Source organism: Hemiscyllium ocellatum, chromosome 1, assembly GCF_020745735.1.
Source record: "Hemiscyllium ocellatum isolate sHemOce1 chromosome 1, sHemOce1.pat.X.cur, whole genome shotgun sequence".
NCBI classification, from domain to species: Eukaryota; Metazoa; Chordata; class Chondrichthyes; order Orectolobiformes; family Hemiscylliidae; genus Hemiscyllium; species Hemiscyllium ocellatum.
The window spans coordinates 63,250,815-63,271,125 of record NC_083401.1 but is presented as its reverse complement, the minus strand read 5'-3'; positions in this window follow the sequence as shown (position 1 = coordinate 63,271,125).

Genomic DNA, 20,311 nt, shown 5'->3' with positions numbered 1-20,311 from the left:
ATAGAGATTGGAATTCCAACATGTGAATGTTAATAATGGATGAATGATAGAATTAAGAGGAGTATCATGCATTAACTGTGATTGAAAAAGTTTATTAATATTGAAAACAACAAATATTGGAGATTATATTAGGTCAGACAGCATCCATGGAGAGAGAGCAAGCTAACATTTTGAGTCGAGGTGACTCTTCATCACAGCTTATTAAAATGTTCTCCAGTCAATGGACAATGGAGCAAGAAATTCAAAGGGGGCTCAGCAAATATCATCTAAACATTAACCTATTTCAGACACAAAACCCCAGTGGCTAAGATAGCACATTGAATTTCCAATAGGATATAGAGCCATTGGGAACACCAGCAGCAGCAAGTTCCTCTCCAAGCTATTCACAATCTTGACATGGAAATATATCACCATTCCTTCTTTGTTGCTGGCTCAAAATCATGGAATTCCCTCCCTAATGCATTCTTAGTGCCCCTGCACCTAAAGACTGAAAAGATTCAATAAGGCAGCTAATCAACACCTTTTCAAATGCAATTATAGATGAGCAATAAATGCTGGCTTAGTCAGCAATGCCCACATCATTGTCATGAATGTCATGAATTAATGAAATAAGATAGGAGCAGAATGTGGAATGTCATAGTGTTGGGGTTGGGGGGTGAGGGTCTTTCCATCTGATTTTCTGTCTACACATTAATAGAAAATCAATGGAACCTTAAACAATAATTTTCAATTGTTTATGTTGTTTCATCAATGGTTATGTTGACCATCCTCTGATGTTACAGCAATTTATCACAGGAATCTCCACAGAAATTCAAAGCATGGATATTTGTCCATTTATAATATGTTGCATCAAATCAGGAAGGTAAACAAATAAAATATCCAGTAAATATAAATTTTAATAATAGAATCCTCCTACAACATTGTTTTTTATTCACTCATGGGGGTGAGGGCATCACTCGCTAGGGCATAATTTCTTACCCATCTCTAATTGCCCAGAGGGCAGCTAAGAGTCAACCACATTGCCGCGGGTCCATGGTCATATGTAGGCCAGACCAGGTAAGGATAACAATTTCCTTCCCTAAAAGACATTAGTGAACCGGATAGGTCTCTCCCCAACAAGTAGGAGAAAACGAGGACTGCAGATGCTGGAGATCAGAATCCAGAGTGTGGTGCTGCAGAGTAGGTCAGGCAGCATCCAAGGAGCAGGAGAATCAATGTTTTGGGCAATAGCCCTTCATCAGGAATACAGCTTTCCCCAAGCAATTGTCACTGGTTACATATCAGCATTATACTTAGTTACAAATTTTATTGAATTCAAATTCCAGCATCTGCTAGGGCAGGATTTAAACGTAGGTACCCAGAATATTATTTAGGTCTCTAGATCAATATTCAAAGGATTAATACAACTAGGCCATCACTTCCTCACCAGACTAAACATTAGGTTATGGCAGGCCCTTAGCAGTAATGCAGAGATGGAATTGCAGGTCTTAGAATTTTAGCCAAGTCACTATTTAGCTGGTCTGTAGGTCTTTTCTCTACCATCATGAAAATGTTTTAAAATTGAACTTAGCTGATCTTTAAAACCCATTGATGTTTTGAATTTCAGTGCAGAAATTTGAACTCTCTTTATTAAACAGAAAAGTATACAGGTTTTGTTTCAGCTGAGTTGCAACTTATGTCTTCTTGGATGAAAGCATTGTAAATCGATCTGTATATCATAAGGCGAGGAGGGCACTCAGAGAGCTTAGGAAACAACACTGTATCAACAGAAGCTGTGGAAATCTACTTGTTACAGACATATTCACAAGTTTGCGATTCATAAGAAAGATACTTTATGTTTCTGAGACAGAATCAGCTTGGTTCACAGTCCACTGCTCTGAGTCTGAAAGTTATGTGATCAATGTTAGTCTCCAATTTTGAGCACATATGTACATTGACATTTCAGTGGAGTTGCACAGTCTCAATGCTACTGACTTTAAATGAAATAAACGTCCTGCCTTGGCAACTTGTTGAGGTGAATCAATATTCTTCCATATTACCTGTTTAGTTCTTTCTTTGTGTTGGTCTGACTTTATCAAATCACTAAAATAGATAAAATTGATAATATTCGTTGTGTGAGATTTTGCTCAGCACAAATGATCTTCCATTTGCCTTTGTAACAACAAGTGATTAAAAAAACAAGAAGGCACTCAGATCATCTTCAGAATGGAAAAGAAAATGTATTAGTATATTTTTAAAATTTAATTTTAGATCTGATTTTTAGTCAGATAAAAATGTATTTCTGTCATTGCTGCTGGCACAAGGATCATATTTGGTTCTGTGTCCATTTCATACTTAATTCAATTAAGAAAACAAAAACATAGAGTGTCTGGTCATCTATGTCATTGCATCAAAAGCTAGACCAGTACTTCTCTTAAAGACCCTCGAAGCTTAAATATACTGTTCTGAATTCATCTGAATGATATGGAGGCTACAAGGGTTAAAGTATAAAGATAGTGACAGGACTGATTAGGCCCTCCTTCCATGCGTTAATTTAAATTATAGCATGATGAACCAAATATAACAGGCACTCTGCTTCACAAATGAGGCCAATATTGGAAATCTACTTCCTAAAGTTCAAGGATGGCCTCTTGTGCAGGACCTAACTTCTTCTGCCTGGATTTTCAGCCTCCATTCCCATTGTCATTTATCACATAATGTTAAGATGGTTATTGCACAGAAAAAGACTATTCAGCCTGTTATGTCTGTGCTAGCTCTCCAAAGGAAATGCTACTCTCACATTCTCCCCATCGCCCAGCACTTTCTTCCCTATCAGACAATAATCCAATTCACTCTTGAATGCTTCAATTGAACCTTCCTCCACCAGACTCACAAGCGTTGTGTTCCAAATCCTAACCACACACTGTGTACTTTCTGTTGTCCTTCAGCCTCAAAAGCAAAGCTATCAGACCATTCATGGCTGCGGTAAAACCATTGTAAAAGCTGCCCAGCACAGCAAATAGTCAGAAATCAGATCTAGAATACAGAAGTAAATAAAATTGGCCAAACATTCACCAGGAGTCTGAAAGGGTAAATCTGTCCTAAATCTTTTTGCAGCAAAGTTATTGAAGATTCCTTCCTACCTATTAGTAGTATGAGGTATTTCATGATAGCTAGTGTGGTCAGCAGAGTTCACAAAAAAGGTAGAAAACAAAGGGTGGTGGTGAAAGGTTGTTTTTCAGACTGGAGGCCTGTGACCAGTGGAGTGCCACAAGAATCGTTGCTGGGTCCACTACTTTTCATACTTTATATAAATGATTTGGATGTGAGCATAAGAGTTATAGTTAGTAAGTTTGCTGATGACAACAAAATTGAGGTATAGTCGACAGCGAAGAAGGTTACCTCAGATTACAATGGGATCTTAATCAGATGAGCCAATGGCCAATGAGGTGGAGTTTCATTTCGATAAATGCGAGCTGTTGCATTTTGGGAAAGCAAATCTTAGCAGGACTTATACACTTAACAGTAAGGTCCTAGGGAGTGTTGCTGAACAAAGAGACCTTGGAGTGCAGGTTCATAGCTCCTTGAAAGTGGAATCGCAGGTAGCTAGGATAGTGAAGGCGTTTGGTATGCTTTCCTTTATTGGTCAGACTATTGAGTACAGGCGTTGGGAGGTCATGTTGCGGTTGTGCAGGACATTGATTAGGCCACTGTTGGAATATTACATGCAATTCTGGTCTCCTTCCTATCAGAAAGATGTTGTGAAACTTGAAAGCATTCAGAAAAGATTTACAAGGATGTTGCCAGGGTTGGAGGATTTGAGCTATAGGGAGAGGCTTAACAGGCTAGGGCTGTTTTCCCTGGAGCATCGGGGGTTGAGGGGGGAATTTTGTAGAGGTTTATAAAATCATGAGGGGCATGGATAGGACATATAGACAAAGTCTTTTCCCTGGGGTCGGGGAGTCCAAAACTAGAGGGCATAGGTTTAGGGTGAGAGGGAAAGATATAAAAGAGACCTAAGGGGCAATGTTTTCACTCAGAGGATGGTACGTGTATGGAATGAGCTGCCAGAGGAAGTGGTGGAGGCTAGTACAATTGCAATATTTAAAAGACATCTGGATGGGTATATGAATAGGAAGGGTTTGGAAAGATATGAGCCAGGTGCTGGCAGGTGGGACTGGATTGGGTTGGGATAGATGAGTTGGTCCAAAGGGTCTGTTTCTGTGCTGTACATCTCTATGACTCTATAACTCTAAAAGGCTTTTTACAATGATATTTAAGTGTGTTATTTTAAACTTCTCATAACTCCTATATGCCCTGGATGGTTACAGAGGAGCCCAAATCAGTTTGACAGTTGTTCCTCTTCTTGCCAGTGGTATTGAACATTTAGATGCACTTCTTCATCAGCAAAACACATATGGGAGTGACCAGATTTCGAATGCTTTGAGTTAGTTGTAAACACCCTTTTTAAATAATAAAATAAATCAACTATTTCTCAGATCTTTTTTCACAGATCGCGCTAAAATTCTGGAAAAAAAATCTTAATTCTTAATTCTTAATTCTGACAACCGAACATTTACTTGGATGAAAAATAACATTAAATAAAAGGATCATTTGATGTTCTTATTAGCTGCCTCTGATAAAGCCATCACTGGTTAGCTGTTGATCTAAAATTTACACGAATACGCAAAGTTCTTCTGTGTAGGATTACATGGCCTTCTGTTCTGTGAGCTGGAATCCCAGTGACATAGATTGCTTAATCTGCAGGTTGGGCACTTTCTCATTTCTTCTGGGAGTTGTCTGATGGTTAAATGCCAGCAGGTATTTGTTAAAATATCAGTGATTCTGACAACCGATTTCTTGTTCTCGAGAGTATTTGTCACAAGATACTGCACTACATTCTCGCTCATCAATAAAAGTCAAACAACTACCTGTAGTCCATGTTATGCTGGGGATGGGTGATATGTGTATGGCTGCTCTCATGGGTCTCTCTGACACATGGATATGACCCTATCTTCTTCTGTCCTCATGAGTTTGACCTACCATGCGATATGGAGAAGGAATGAAGAGCTTCTGCCTGAACGTTGATTCTCCCTTTCAGACACTGCCTGATCGGCTGTGCTTTTCCAGCACCACACTTTTCGACTTCTACCATGAGATGTGGCCAATAGAATTAAGTATTGCACTGTCGAGGCTGCTCACCTGGACTACTGACCCTACTCAGAAACCACTGCTTCTCTATCTTTGCCTTTTCAAAGCATGACTCAATCTGACTCTCAGGGGTTCCTACAAACACTCCTATCCTAGTGTGCAGAATACTAATCCTTGCATTACAGATTTACAGCTCGTAATTATACTTGGCCCATTCCTCTCTTCTCCTAGTATTGATAGCATGTGATTGTTGATGTCTGGGTTACATCATTTCATTAACACTTATATTCTCATTATATATTTTCTAAACAATCTGCTCAGAGATTTTTTTATCCATCTCTAGAGCAGTTGGGACTTGGACCCAGGCTTCTGGTTCAGAGGTAGTGACATTACCACTGCATTACCAAACCCTTACATTGTCAATACATTTACATCATGTATCCTGTCCTTAAGTGGACAATTAACAGTCACTTCAGAGAAAGTGAGGACTGCACATCCTGGAGATCAGAGCTAAAGCGTATGGTGCTGGAAAAGCACAGCAGGTCAGGCAGCATCCGAGGAGCAGGAGAATCGATGTTTTAAGCATAAGCCTTTCATAAAGAATGAGGCTTGTGGGCCAAGGAAGCTGAGAGATATATGGGAGAGGGGAGTGGGCTGGGGGGAATGGCAACTGGGAATGCAATAGGTAGATGAAGGTGGGGTGAAAGTGTTAGGTTGGAGAGGAGGGTGGAGCAGATAGGATTAACTGCCAGTTGAGCACTTCATTCTGCCTGCTGGGGTAGAGAGTAGTCCAACAGCTTTGATAGGTGCAGACTGCTGTTGGGCAGGAAGTTAGGCCAGGGTGTTAAATCTCCAAAAACATACCCCTTTAAGCCTTCAGAATCAAAACAAACCCAGAAATTTCTGGAGAAACTCAGCAGAACTGGCAGCGTCTGTAGAGAGAAAGCAGAGTTAACGTTTCAAGTCCAGTGACCTTTCTTCATAACTGATAGTAGCTGGGATACTGATCAGAGTGGAATGGAGAGGGGAAGAGAAGTGAATAGATAGAGATGGAACCCAGAGAGAAACAATGTAAGTTAGGTAGACAACGTTTTGTTATCTTTATAAATGATCTAGAGGAAGGACTTGAAAGCTGGGTAAGCAAGTTTGCGGATGACACAAAAGTCGGTGGAGTTGTGGATAGTGAGGAAGGAAGTGGTAGGTTACAGCGGGATATAGATAAGTTGCAGAGCTGGGCGGAAATGTGGCAAATGGAATTCAATGTAGCTAAGTGCGAAGTCGTTCACTTTGGTAGGAATAACAAGATGATGGATTACTGGGCTAATGGTAGGCTACTTGGTAGTGTGGATGAGCAGAGGGATCTTGGTGTCTATGTACACAGATCTCTGAAAGTTGCCACCCAGGTAAATAGTGCTGTGAGGAAGGCATATGGTGTACTGGGCTTTATTGGCAGAGGAATTGAGTTCCGGAGTCCTGAGGTCATGTTGCAGTTGTATAGGACTCTGGTGAGGCCTCATCTGGAGTATTGTGTGCAGTTTTGGTCGCCATACTATAGGAAGGATATAGAAGCTTTAGAACGAGTGCAGAGGAGGTTTACCAGGATGTTGCCTGGAATGGTAGGAAAATCTTATGAGGAAAGGCTGAGGCACTTGGGGCTATTCTCATTGGAGAAGAGAAGGTTTAGGGGAGATTTGATAGAGGTGTATAAGATGATTAGGGGTTTAGATAGGGTAGATACTAAGAACCTTTTACCGCTAATGGAGTCAGGTGTTACTAGGGGACATGGCTTTAAATTAAGGGGTGGTAGGTATAGGACAGATGTTAGGGGTAGATTCTTCACACAGCGGGTTGTGAGTTCATGGAATGCCCTGCCTGTATCAGTGGTGAACTCTCCTTCTTTATGGTCATTTAAGCAGGCATTGGATAGGCATTTGCAAGTTATTGGGCTAGTATAGGTTAGGTAGGATTCGGTCGGCGCAACATCGAGGGCCGAAGGGCCTGTACTGCGCTGTATCCTTCTATGTTCTATGTTCTAAGGGGTGACTTGGGGACCTTGTAACCATCAGGACTTTATGCCAATTTCAAAGATTTTACAGCCTGAACCTTTTCATTCACGTCCTTTATCCAACCCACACACCATGCCCTGCCATAATGCAGCCAACCCATTTTCACCTACTTATGAGCCCCACCATAAGATTTTCTCTTTCCTTGGTTTATTATCAATCATCCTTTTGTCTGCCTATATTTCTTCCTCTCTCTCTGGGCTCTGTTTCCACCAATTCACTCACTCCTCCCCCACAGCCCCACCCTATCTCCTGTTATCAGCATAGATGCCATCTTTTCCTAGCTGCTATAGCTTCTGAAGAAGAGTCACAAGACTCAAAATGAACTCTGCTTTTCCTCCACAGGTGCTGAGTTTCTCCAGCAATCTCTGCTCTTGTTTCAGATTTTCAGCACCCACAGTTCTTTGTTTGCTTCCTTTAAACTTCTCCCTGGTCTTTCTAACACATTCTTTCCAAACTTGCCTTCTCAACTGAGATCTAGCAGCCAAGCCAAAATTCCTTTCATCACCTTAAGCCCAGTATCCGTCTTCATTTCTTCTTTTGGACTGGTTGTAATGCCAGCAGCCACTGCATCTGAGACGACAAAGCTCAATCGCCTGGAAGCTCCTTATGGACTGAAGTCCAACTCTGGACTAATTAAAGCTTCCTCTAGCATATTAACTTCAACATATTGCTGGATTTCATCTTTAGGACAGAATCTTTAGGATAGAAATAAATGAGTCACTAACCCAAGCAAATGTATCCTATAATTCAGAGCAACATAGTTGATAATTGAAATAAATTCTTTTGGTTTGGAAACTGGATACGGGGTGTTTGGATCAAGGTCAGCCAGATCAACATTATAGGATCTGAGTTCCCTGATTGGGTCCATCATCCTGGTCCAATCAGAGAGTCCTGACTAACAAATATAAACAAGAGTGCCTCATTTTAGGGGACTGACTCTGTGCTGGCTGGGCCACAGTCAGTGTGTTACTGCTGTTGTTGGTTTCTGTTTGTTTTTGGAGGAAACCTGATTCCTGAATTGGCTGGTTAAAAAAAAAGGAAAACGAAAAAGAAAAATATAAACAGGAGTGTCAGGGGTTTTGCTAACTCTAGGAGCTGGTACTGAACAAACTGGGTCAGTGTGATGTATGATGCACATGTAAATAAAGAGTGACCGACTGACAGGATACCAGCCTTTCATGGAGTTATTTCAGGATATGTTAAACTACGAAAGCTGCCTTAGGTAGTTTTGTTGCACAATCCTATAATTTTGATGGCTGTACAAGCTGAAAAGAACAGCACCAAAGCTTTTGAGTATGTTACAGATTCTTTTACCTCGACTAACAAACATTGGGGGATATAAACTCAAGTACATTTTTTTTGTAAAATTACTATTTCCCAGCTATATCATATAAAATTGCAATTTATATGTTGCCACCAGCACTGGTTGATTTCATACAAAACTGTGAGATATTTCTCTGCGACAGACTGTCTATCAGAACAGAAGGAAGGTTAGTTGTTCTTAACCAGTAACCATGGAGAATGTGAACACTTTGGTGATAAGCTAATGAAAAGCAGCACATCTGCAGTATAAAAAAAGTCTAAAATCTACATTTAGTACTCTAGTTGTACACAAGAAGCCCAAAATATTAAAATAGTTTCAAAAGGAATAAAGAAAAGTTTAACTTTTATCTTATAGCAACAGCCTTTTAAAACAAAACACTGTAATATGGCTGCAGGAGCAGTGGAATTGTACAGCTTCAATGTATTTTGAGCAATTGTTCCACTCAAGGATTCAGTCAGGCTAACTGTCTTGACCTGAGGAATCACGAATCAAAATCATGAAAAACATCGCTCGTCATCAACAGTCTTCCTGCTGAAATGTGATTCAAGCCAATTTAAAGAAAAAATGCTCAAGATGATCTCCTATGGTACCTTCAAGTTCTAACTGAATTGCTTTCAAAATGAAGCTCTTTGGAATGCTAGAGGCAAAAAAAAAACTGCAGATGCTGGAATCCAAAGTAGACAAGCAGGAGGCTGGAAGAACACAGCAAGCCAGGCAGCATCAGGAGGTGGAGAAGTTAGCGTTTCAGGTGTAACCCTTCTCCGGAATGAGTGTGTGTGTGTGTGTGTGGGGGGGGGGGGGGGGTGGGGGTGGGGGAGGGAGGGGGAGAAGCTGCAGACAAAAGGAGTGGTGGGGGCAGGGTAGTGAGGTGGGGATCAGTGAAGGCAGATAGAGGCCACAGCCTGGTCGGTCACTGGGAGGAATGAATCTGGTTGGTGGCAGGGAGCACAGGAAGTGGTGGAGGGCCTGTGAAGGGAGTCGGGGGATGGGAAGAAGGTTATTTGAAACTGAAGAACTCAATGTTGAGTCCGCCGGGCTGTCGGCTGCCCAGGCGGAAGATGAGGTCTTGTTCCTCCAATTTGTGGTTTGGTTTGTTGTGGCAATGGAGGAGGCCAAGGGTGGTCATGTTGGAAAGGGAGTGGTTGGGGAATTGAAATGGGCAGTGACTGGGAAGTCCGGTCGGCCTGTGCGAGCTCGTTTTGCGATGCTCAGTGAAACATTCACTAAGTTTACATTCCATTTCCCCAATGTAGAGAAGACAACACCGGGAGCACCCGATGCAGTAAACTAGGTTGGAAGAAAGGCAGGGGAACCTCTGACTCACCTGGAAGGACTGTTTAGGGTCCTGGATGCAGGTGAGGGGGTCGGTGTACTGGCAAGTTTTTCACCTTTTCTGATTTCAGGGGAAGGTACCTGGGGGTTGTCAAGCAGATAACAACAAGAGATTAGACTGTCACTAATTCCCTGCCTATAATAATGTGGAAAAGGGCAATCGTGGTAAATGGCACAACGTCAGTTTATAATCCAATAGGTGTAATTAGTTTGGTTTAATTGGAAGCACACTAGCTTTCGGAGCGCCGCTCCTTCATCAGGTGGTTGTGGAGGACACAATTGTGAGACACAGAATTTATAGCAAAAGTTTACAGTGTGATGTAACTGAAATTATACATTGAAAAATACCTTGATGGTTTGTTGAGTCTTTCATCTGTTTGAATACCATGATAGTTTCACTTCTTTCATGTGTAAATCACAAAACCTTTTTTTAAAAGTTACTTTCTCAGGTTAATTGTAACAATTGGTGTTAGCCAGATAATATGTTGAGGGTGTTATCCCCCTGTGTTCTCTGTCTGTGCCATAATGTTTAGACTGATTCTAATCTAAAAAGGGAGATAACAGAATCTTACACGAATTCATACAGTTTTTGAGCAAAGTGCAATGTAACTCTGCAAGTACAAATTCACCCCATAAACGTATTTGTATATGTGCGCATGTGTGTGCGTCTCAGATGGGGGATGGTGAGTGTCTGTGAGAGAGAGAGTGTATATGTGTGTGCGTGAGTATAGAGTGGACAAAGTCTGTGAGAGGATGCATGTGCGAGTGTGGGAGTGTGCGTGTCTATGGGAGTGAGGTTGTGTGTATGTGAATGTGTCTGGAGTGGGGGGTTGTGAGTGTCTGTGAAAGAGTGCATATGTGTGTGCGTGAGTGTAGAGTGGTCTAAGTCTGTGAGAGGATGCATGTGTGAGTGTGGGAGTGTGTGTGCCTGTAAGGGTGTGTGTGCGTGTCTACGTGTGTCTGTGTGTATGTGTGTGCATAGGAGTGCCAGTGTGTGTGTGTGTGTGTGTGTGTGTGTGTGTGTGTGTGTGTGTGTGTGTGTGTGTGTGTGTCTATGTGTGTGTATAGTGCAATGGTGGTCACCTGTAATGTGACATGAACCTAAGGTCCCGGTTGAGGCTCTCCCTATGGGTACAGAACTTAGTTATCAGCCTCTGCTTGGCCACTTTTTGCTGCTGCCTGTCCCGAAGTCCACCTCGGGACTTCGGACGTTCGGGTGACCATCCTCCAAGGCAGACTTCAGGACAGGCAGCAGAGGAAAGTGGCTGAGCAGAGGCTGATAGCTAAGTTCTGTACCCATAGGGAGGGCCTCAACCGTGACCTTGGGTTCATGTCACATTACAGGTGACCACCATTGCACTATACACACACATACGCACACACAGGCACTCCTACACACTCACACACACACACACACACATATACACACACGGACACATGTATACACAGACACACACACACACTCCCACATGCACACACACACACACACATACATATACGTTTGTGGGGTGAATTTGTACTTGCAGAGTTACATTGTACTTTGCTCAAAAACTGCATTAATTCATGTAAGACTCTGTTATCTCCCTTTTTAGATTAGAATCAGTCTAAACATTATGGCACAGATAGAGAACACAGGGAGCTAACACCTTCAACACATTGTCTGGCTAAAACCAGTTAGAGTCATAGAGATGTACAGCATGGAAACAGACCCTTTGGTCCAACCCGTCCATGCCGACCAGATATCTCAACCCAATCTAGTCCCACTTCCCGGCCTATATCCCTCCAAACCCTTCCTATTCTTATACCCATCCAAATGCCTTTTAAATGTTGCAATTGTACCAGTATCCACCACATCCTCTGGCAGCTCATTCCATACATGTATCACCCTCTGCGTGAAAAAGTTGCCCCTTAGGTCTCTTTTATATCTTTGCCCTCTCAGCCTAAACCTATGCCCTCTAGTTCTGGACTCCCCAACCCCAGAGAAAAGACTTTGCCTATTTATCTTATCCATGCCCCTCATAATTTTGTAAACCTCTGTAAGGTCACCCCTCAGCCTCCGATGCTCCAGGGAAAACGGTCTCAGCCTGTTCAGCCTCCTGAGAATGTAACTTCTTAAAAAAACTTTTGTGATTTACACATTAAAGAAGTGAAACTATCATTGTATTCAAACAGATGAAAGACTCAACAAACCGTTAAGGTATTTTTCAATGTATAATTTCAGTTACATCACACTGTAAACTTTTGCTATAAATTATGTGTTTTACAATTGTGTCCTCCACAACCACCTGATGAAGGAGCGATGCTCCGAAAGCTAGTGTGCCTCCAGTTAAACATGTCGGACTATAACATGGTGTTGTGTGCTTTTTAACTTTGTACACCTCAGTCCAACTCCAAATCAGGGATAAATAGTGCCTCAATGAGTGATACCTAAATCTACCAGAGATTAAACCTTTTTTAAATATCAGCTTTGCAAATTCAACAATTCTGATATTTGACGTGGTCTGATACAATCTTTCTCTATTCTGTAGTGATCTGACACATTAATTCACATGGTGGAAGTTGTGAAGGATCTGTTTAACTTTGACAACTGCATAAAATGGATTATATCAAATCAGCTGCCCTTATTATCCTCTCACAATCTCCTTTCAATTAAAAAAGCATTTAAGCTTATTTGCTCTGTATATGGAGAATTTAAAAAATGTGAATAGTTAAATTGACTAGCAAATACTCTCAATAAATTCAACACCAGTATTGACATTTTCATTTTAATTGTTTGGAGAGTGACTTGCATATATATACCTGCTGCACCATTGACCATGAAGAAATAGAGTGCAGGCAGATGACATTTTTAAAAATCCTAATTGTAACTAAATGCCCAACGACCATTTGACTCAATTTTTGAGTAGATCTTAAAGTGGATGGGCAGCAATCACATCCAAATTCTATACTGTTCTTTGCTCATCATTTTTCTTTGCTCAAAACAAATGGCAGCCTTTCTGCAATACATAAATCAAGGACCTAGGCCTGTATATAACTTGTCAGAGACACAATCCTTAGTTACCATTCACTCAGTGCACTTTCAAAATTACCAGAAAGGTTTAACTTGCACTTTGGATTCATGACAAAGCAGATTTTATTCAGTGTCTTTGCGCTCTTGCAGTTCAGGTCGGTTAGCTCAGGCAGCTGAATGGCTGGTTAGTGATGCACAGTGATGCCAACAGCATAGGTCCAATTTCCACATTAGCTGAGGTTATTAATTAAGGACTCTCCTTCTTAACTTCTCCCATCATCTGAGATGTGGTGGCCCTCCAGTAAAACCACTACCAGTTGTCTCTCTAATGAGAGAGTGGCACTATGGTGTCATAAAGTCACAGAGTCACAGAGCTGTACAGCATGGAATCAGACCGTTCGGTCCAACTTGTCCATACTGACGAGAGATCCTAAATTAATCTAGTCCTATTTGCCAGCACTTGGCACATATCCCTCTAAACCCTTCCTATTCATATACCTTCAGATGCCTTTTAAATGTTGTAATTAAATCAGCCTCCACCATTTACTCTGGCAGCTCATTCCATACTGCACCACCCTTTATGGGAAAAAGTTACTCCTTAAGCCCCTTTTAAACCTTTCCCCTCTCATCTTAAATCTACGCCCTAGTTCTGCTCTCCCCTCCCATGGGGAAAAAGCCCCGGCTACGTACCCTATCCATGTTGCTCATGATTTTATAAACCTCTATAAGGTCACCTTTCGGTCTCCAACATTCCAGCAAATACAGCCCCAGCCTGTTCAGCCTCTTCCTAAAGCTCAAACCCTCCAACCCTGGCAACATCCTTGTAAATCTTTTCTGAACCCTTTCAAGTTTCACAACATCCTTCCTATATTAGGGAGACTAGATTTGAATGCAGCACAGTCAGTTCTGCTATAACATGTGTTTCTTCAATGTGAATTAGCTATAACACGATTGAAGAAGTTAGACCATTATTTCTGGAATGTGAACTTTCCTTCCCTGTATTGGCTATAATACGATTCACATCCCATTAGTTTAAATGGTGCTGCTATTATGAGATTTTCTTATAATGCGGGATTGCATGGGAACGGAACTATCATGTTATACCATAACAGGCTGTATTCTAAAAGTGGTCTAACTAATGTCCTGTATAGCCGCAACATGATCCCCCAACTCCTATACTCAATGTTCTGACCACTAAAAGCAAGCATACCAAACACTTTCTTCACTATCCTATCTATCTGAGACTCTACTTCCAAAGAAATATGAACATGCACTCCAAGGTCTCTTTGTTCAGCAACACTCCCTAGGACCTTACCCTTATGTCTATAGTCCTACCCTGATTTGCTTTTCCAAAATGCAGCACATCACGTTGATCTAAATTAAATTCCATCTGCCACACCTAGGCCCATTGGCCCATCTGATCAATGCCTCTTATTGTCTGCAAACTTACTGACCATACCTCCCAAGTTCACATCCAAATCATTTATACAAATGACAAATGGTGAGAGCAAACCAACTCTGATCTCCAGTATCTGCAGTTCTCACTTTCTTCTAGTCGCTAAATTCTAATGAGGTCCCATTAGAATGATGTGTGAGTGCTCGATAGTTTTTGAGCTCCGTTGGACTTTAGGTTCGGCGCTGGCCGCTGAAATCCCAGAAAGTCTGGGCAGGTGGAATACTGTGTGGCCGATAAAGACACAATTGTATGGGTGTGGTGTTGTAGAGGAGTGATGCATACAAAATAAAGTAAGCAGTAGGGAGTTGTATGGCTAACTCACCAAAATCCATGGAACAAAATTCTTGGTGAAACTTCCTGAAATTGGCACAGCCACGTTTTGGTAAAATTAGCCCGATGTATGAGTTTTAACAATAGAGGAAGAGGGCAAATTACCAGCTCCACAAGAGGAAGCTCATAATAAGTCAAAGGGAGGAACTTATTTGATTACATATAATAAAATGTTAATGGTAAAAATAATGAGACTTAAAATTAATAAATGTAGTCAGATTCATAAAGGTCTACAGCACAGAAAAAAACATTCAGCCCATCAAGTTTGCACCAGTCAGGAAAAATCACCTAACAATTCGAATCTCATTTTCCAGCAACTTTTCAGTATTCGGTCCATGGCCTTGTATCCCTTGATATCCATGAACCATGACATGTTCCTGAACCAATGCTACCTCTTTACCTTTGTGAGAGAAAGTGATATGAGAGAGGAAGAATGTTTTGGGGTGATTGAAGAGCAGCCTGATGTGACATGCAGGGAACAATCCCTTTGGAATACTGAAAACAGAGGGATATAAAAGAAATGTTTGATGTTGGCATCACACTGACAGAGAATGACCTGTTGAGTCCAGAGGCTAGCGGAATGAAGGATGGTGATACGGGAGGCAAAGGTAAAGGGCAATATTAATCATAATGGAAGAAGTGGACTGTTCAGTTTTCTTTTTCTCTAGAGAATACTGACAAACAATCATGAAGAAGAATAATTCCCATAGTGACAAACGTTGAATGTATCATGTGTTATTTGCAATTGTAAAATGCATGAATTAACTGAGACCATGTTTAAAACAAAGTAAACAAATTTTCAATTTCAAATTTCCACAGATGCAATAAGGTCTGGACAATATCCAGGCTTGGGCTGATAAGTGACAAGTAACATTCACACCACACAAATACCAGCCTATGACCATCACCAATAAGAGACAATCTAACCACCACTCCTTGACATTCAATGGTTTCATTTACTGAAACCCTCACTACCAAAGATCCTCAGACAGCCCTTCCAAACCTATGACCATTTCAAAAGAGAAAGACAAAGACAGCAGATATATGGAGACACCACTACATTCAAGTTCCCCTGCAAGCTACTCCCCATCCTGACTTGGAGATATATTGTCATTTCTTCACTGTGGCTAAGTCAAAATCCTGGAATTCCCTCCCTAAGGGTATTATTGGTCACCCCACAAAGGTAGACTGTAATGGTTCAAGAAGGCAGCTCACCACTACCTTCTCAAGGGCAATTAATGAAGGGCAATAAATGCTGGCTCAGCAGTGACACCTATATCCCATAAATGAATAAAAAAGGAAGATGCAATAACTTGGTAATGATTACAATTGTATCAGTACTTTGGTTTGAATTATGTGGGTGATCTTTTGCATTTACAAAAGGCATGTTTTAATTTATATCTTCATAAGGTATTATCTAAATTAATTTTCATTTAATTGTCTTCATTGTTAATCTTGACTTATGGTAGTACACTCACTTCTGAGTCAAAAGATTTTAAATTCAAGCTCCAGTCCAGTGATTTGAAACATAATCTGGAATGGCACTTCAATGGTGTTAAGAGGAAGTGCTAGACAACAAAACATGTTGTCTTTTAGATGAGATGGGAAATCAAGGCTCTTTCAAGTAGACACAAAAGATTCCAAAGCATTTTCAAAATTACCCACGTCCTCAACAATATCAGCTGATGTTACCTCACTGTGAATCTTGAAGACTAACAGTACCCTTATGCTCTGGCCCTTGTTTACAAATGTGAATATCTTATAACTTCTTTCCAATAACTTAATGTGGTCCTCATGTCCCACCCAACAATTCACACAGGTTTTCACATGCCACCTTCAATCCTCTAATGTGCTTCACTTCTTTTTTAGAACATCAAAAGCATAAATTTCAATGTTAACATCTGCAACAATACTAATTATATTTAGATTTTTTTAATATCATTAAATTTAATTGTTGGAGTTACCCACCCCACCTCTCTCAGACAGTCTATCAAACTCTAGATTAATGAGAAACCTGTGCTCCTATGTCTTATGGTCAAGATTAGAGTGGTGTTGGATAAGCACAGCAGGTCAGGCAGCATCCGAGGGGCAGGAAAATCAATGTTTCGGGCAAAAGTCCTTCATCAGGAATTCCTAATGAAGGGCTTCTGCCCAAAACGTGGATTTTCCTCCTCCTCAGATGCTGCCTGACTGGTTATGCTTTTCCAGCACCACTCTAATCTTGACTCTAATCTCCAGCATCTGCAGTACCCACATCCTCTTATGTCTTATGGTCTAATGGTGAAAAATATTGGCCAAAACATGGAGCTGGATTGATTTCTGTACATGACTGATAATGGATTACCAAGCAATGGACACAAAAAAGCTTTCCTCAGATAGCTTGCCAAACAACAGGCAACAAGAAATGGTCTGCATGGGTTTTAGTCAGGCTTTCGACAATGTCCCTCATGGTACGCTCATCCAGAAGATTAAGATGCGTGGGCTTCATGGTGACATGACCATGTGAATTCAGAATCGGCTTGCCCATAAAAGGCAGATGGTAGTGGTGGAAGGGTATTTTTCATGCTGGAGGTCCATGTCTAGTGGTGTTCTGCAGGGATCCGTACTGGGACCTCTGCTCTTGTGATATATATAAATGACATGAAAATGTAGATGGGCGGGTTAGTAAGTTTGCAAATGATACAAAGATCAGTGGAATTGTGGATAGTGTAGAAGGTTATCAAAGGACTACAGTGGGATATAGATCCATCTGCCATATGGGTGGAGAAACAACAAATGGAGTTTAATTTGGGTAAGTGTGAGGTGCTGCATTTTGGGATATCAAATTTAAGGAAAAGTATACAGTTAATGGCAGGGCCCTGAATAGCATTGATGTGCAGATGGATCTTGGGGTTCAAGTCGATAGCCACGCATAGGTAAAGAAGGCATATGGCATGTTTGCCTTTATTGGTTGGGAATCGAATAGAAGAGTTAGGATGTCATGTTGCAGTTTTTTAAGACTTTGGTTAGGCCACATTTAGAGTATTGCATTCAATTCTGGTCATCACATTACAGGAAGGATGTGGAGACTTTGGAGAGAATGCAGAAGAGGTTTACCAGGATGCTGCCATGATTAGAGAGTATGTGGGAGAAGGAGAGGCTAGAAAAACCTGGGTTGTTTTCTCTGGAGTGGCAGAGGCTGAAGGGAGACTTGATAAAAATCCATAAAATTGTGAGATGCATAGATAGGGTTGAGAGACTGAATCTTTTACCCAGAGTTGAAATGTCTAAATTTAGGGGGCATGCATTTAAGGGAGGTGGAAAGTTCAAAGGAGATGTGAGAGGCAAGTTTTTCATACAGAGGGTGGTAGAAGTCTGGAAAGCCATGCCAGGGATGGTGATGGATATTTAAGGGACTACCAGATAATGACATGAATATGCAAGGAAGGAAGAGATATGGACCAAGGGCAGACAGAAGGAATTAGTTTAATTTGGCGTCATGTTCAGCACAACATCGTGGGCCAAATGCCTCAGTCCTGTGCTGTACGTTCTACATTCTTTGGCTGCTGCACCAATGGCAATAGTCCTCACAATGTCATTAAAAGAAAAATAGAGAATGGTTAATTGGGAATGGCCACAACAGGGCAAAACATTCAACCAAAAAAAGTGTACAATTGGGAGGAGGAAGGCCCAGAATGTGGCCAGATTTGGGTAAAACAAGATTGACTAGTTTATATTTCATGGCATCTTTCCCTCTTTTATAGATATTATCCTAAAATTTGCTGGGTTAACTGAAATGAAGTTAAATTGCATCTGAATGAAATGAGAAGGAGAAAACATATGAAACTTGAAGATAACTTAATGATTAGAAAAGTTGCAGATATTTAAAGTGCTTGCATTTGGCTGAAGGAATGTGCATGTTTCTTTACATCGAGCCTTGTAACTCAAGCAGTAATGGACACAACTGTCACAGTAACTCTGGAAAAGCTGAAGCTTCGTTTAAAAAGGCTCAGTGAATCAAATGAGGTAATGTGGACTATTTATCAGCTGAATTTATGATTGTCTGGAATTATATTGTTTAAATATCTACAGTTGATTGGATCTTACATAATTGGTGAACAGTGAGCGTGAGCAAGTTTTATGTCAGAGTTCATTAAACGCAAGAAAAAAATTGCTTGGCCACAAGACACAAAGAGGTTTTAATAAGTTCATTGAACAAACTGATGTGAAAACATGACATCCTTGTGATGTTTGCTGATTATCAAACTGATCATTTTCTGGAGACTGGACAAAGTCAAGATTTAAAACACAGCTTCTTTCTATGGACAGATTATAAGCCAGGCACCAACTCGAAGACACCTCCTCCTACTGCCCCTTCGACCATCACCAAACCATCATCTCCCAGACCATATACAACCTCATCACCTCAGGCGATCTCCCACCCACAGCTTCCAACCTCATAGTTCAGGAACCCTGCACCGCCCGATTCTACCCCCTTCCCAAGATCCTTCACAAGCCTGACCATCCCAGCAGACCCATTGTCTCAGCCTGCTCCTGCCCACCAAACTCATTTCCACCTACCTCGATACTATCCTATTCCCCCCAGTCCAGGAACTCCCTACCTACATTTGGGACACCACCCATGCCCTCCACCTCTTCGTTTCCCCAGCCCCCAATGCTTCATCTTCACCATGGACATCCAATCCCTCTACACCTCCATCTGCCATGACCAGGGCCTCCAAGCCCTCTGTTTCTTCCTCTCCCGATGTCCCCAACAGTATTGTTCCACTGACACTCTCATTCGCTTGGCTGAATTGGTCCTCACTCTTAGCAGTTTCTCCTTCAAATCCTCTCACTTCCTCCAGACAAAAGGGGTAGCCATGGGCCCAAGCTATGCCTGCCTCTTTGTTGGCTATGTAGAACAGTCCATTTTCTGTAGTTACACAGGCACCTATCCACACCTCTTCCTCCGCTACATTGATGACTGCATCGGCGCCATTCATGCTCCCGTGAGGAGGTTGAGCAGTTCATCAACTTCACCAATACATTCCATCCCGACCTCAAATTCACCTGGACCATGTCTGACATCTCCGTCCCCATCCTGCACCTCGCCATCCCAATCAATGATGACTAACTGAACACTGACATTTTTTATAAACCCACTGACTCCCATACATACCTGGATTACACCTCTTCCCACCCTGCCTCCTGCAAAAATGTCATCCCATATTCATAATTCCTCCGCCTCCACCGTATGTGCACCCAGGAGGACCAGTTCCACCACACAACACAACAGATGGCCTCCTTCTTTCAAGATTGTAATTTCCCCTCCCATGTGCTTGAAGATGCCTTCCAATGCAACTCAAACACAGCCCACACCTCTGCCCTCAAATCCCACTCCTCCAACCATAACAAAGACTGAGTCCCTCCCCCCGCCCCCCACGCCCCCAGTCCTCACCTTGCACCCCACCAACCTCCGCATAAACCTCATCATTGGCTGACATTTCTGCCACCTACAAACGGACCCGACCACCAGGAATATATTTTCCTCCCCACCCCTTTCCACTTTCCATAAAGACCATTCCCTCCATGACTACCTGGTCAGGTTCACGCCTCCCAACAACCCATTGTCCCTCCTGGCACCTTCCCCTGCCAACACAAGAATTGCAAAACCTGCACCCACA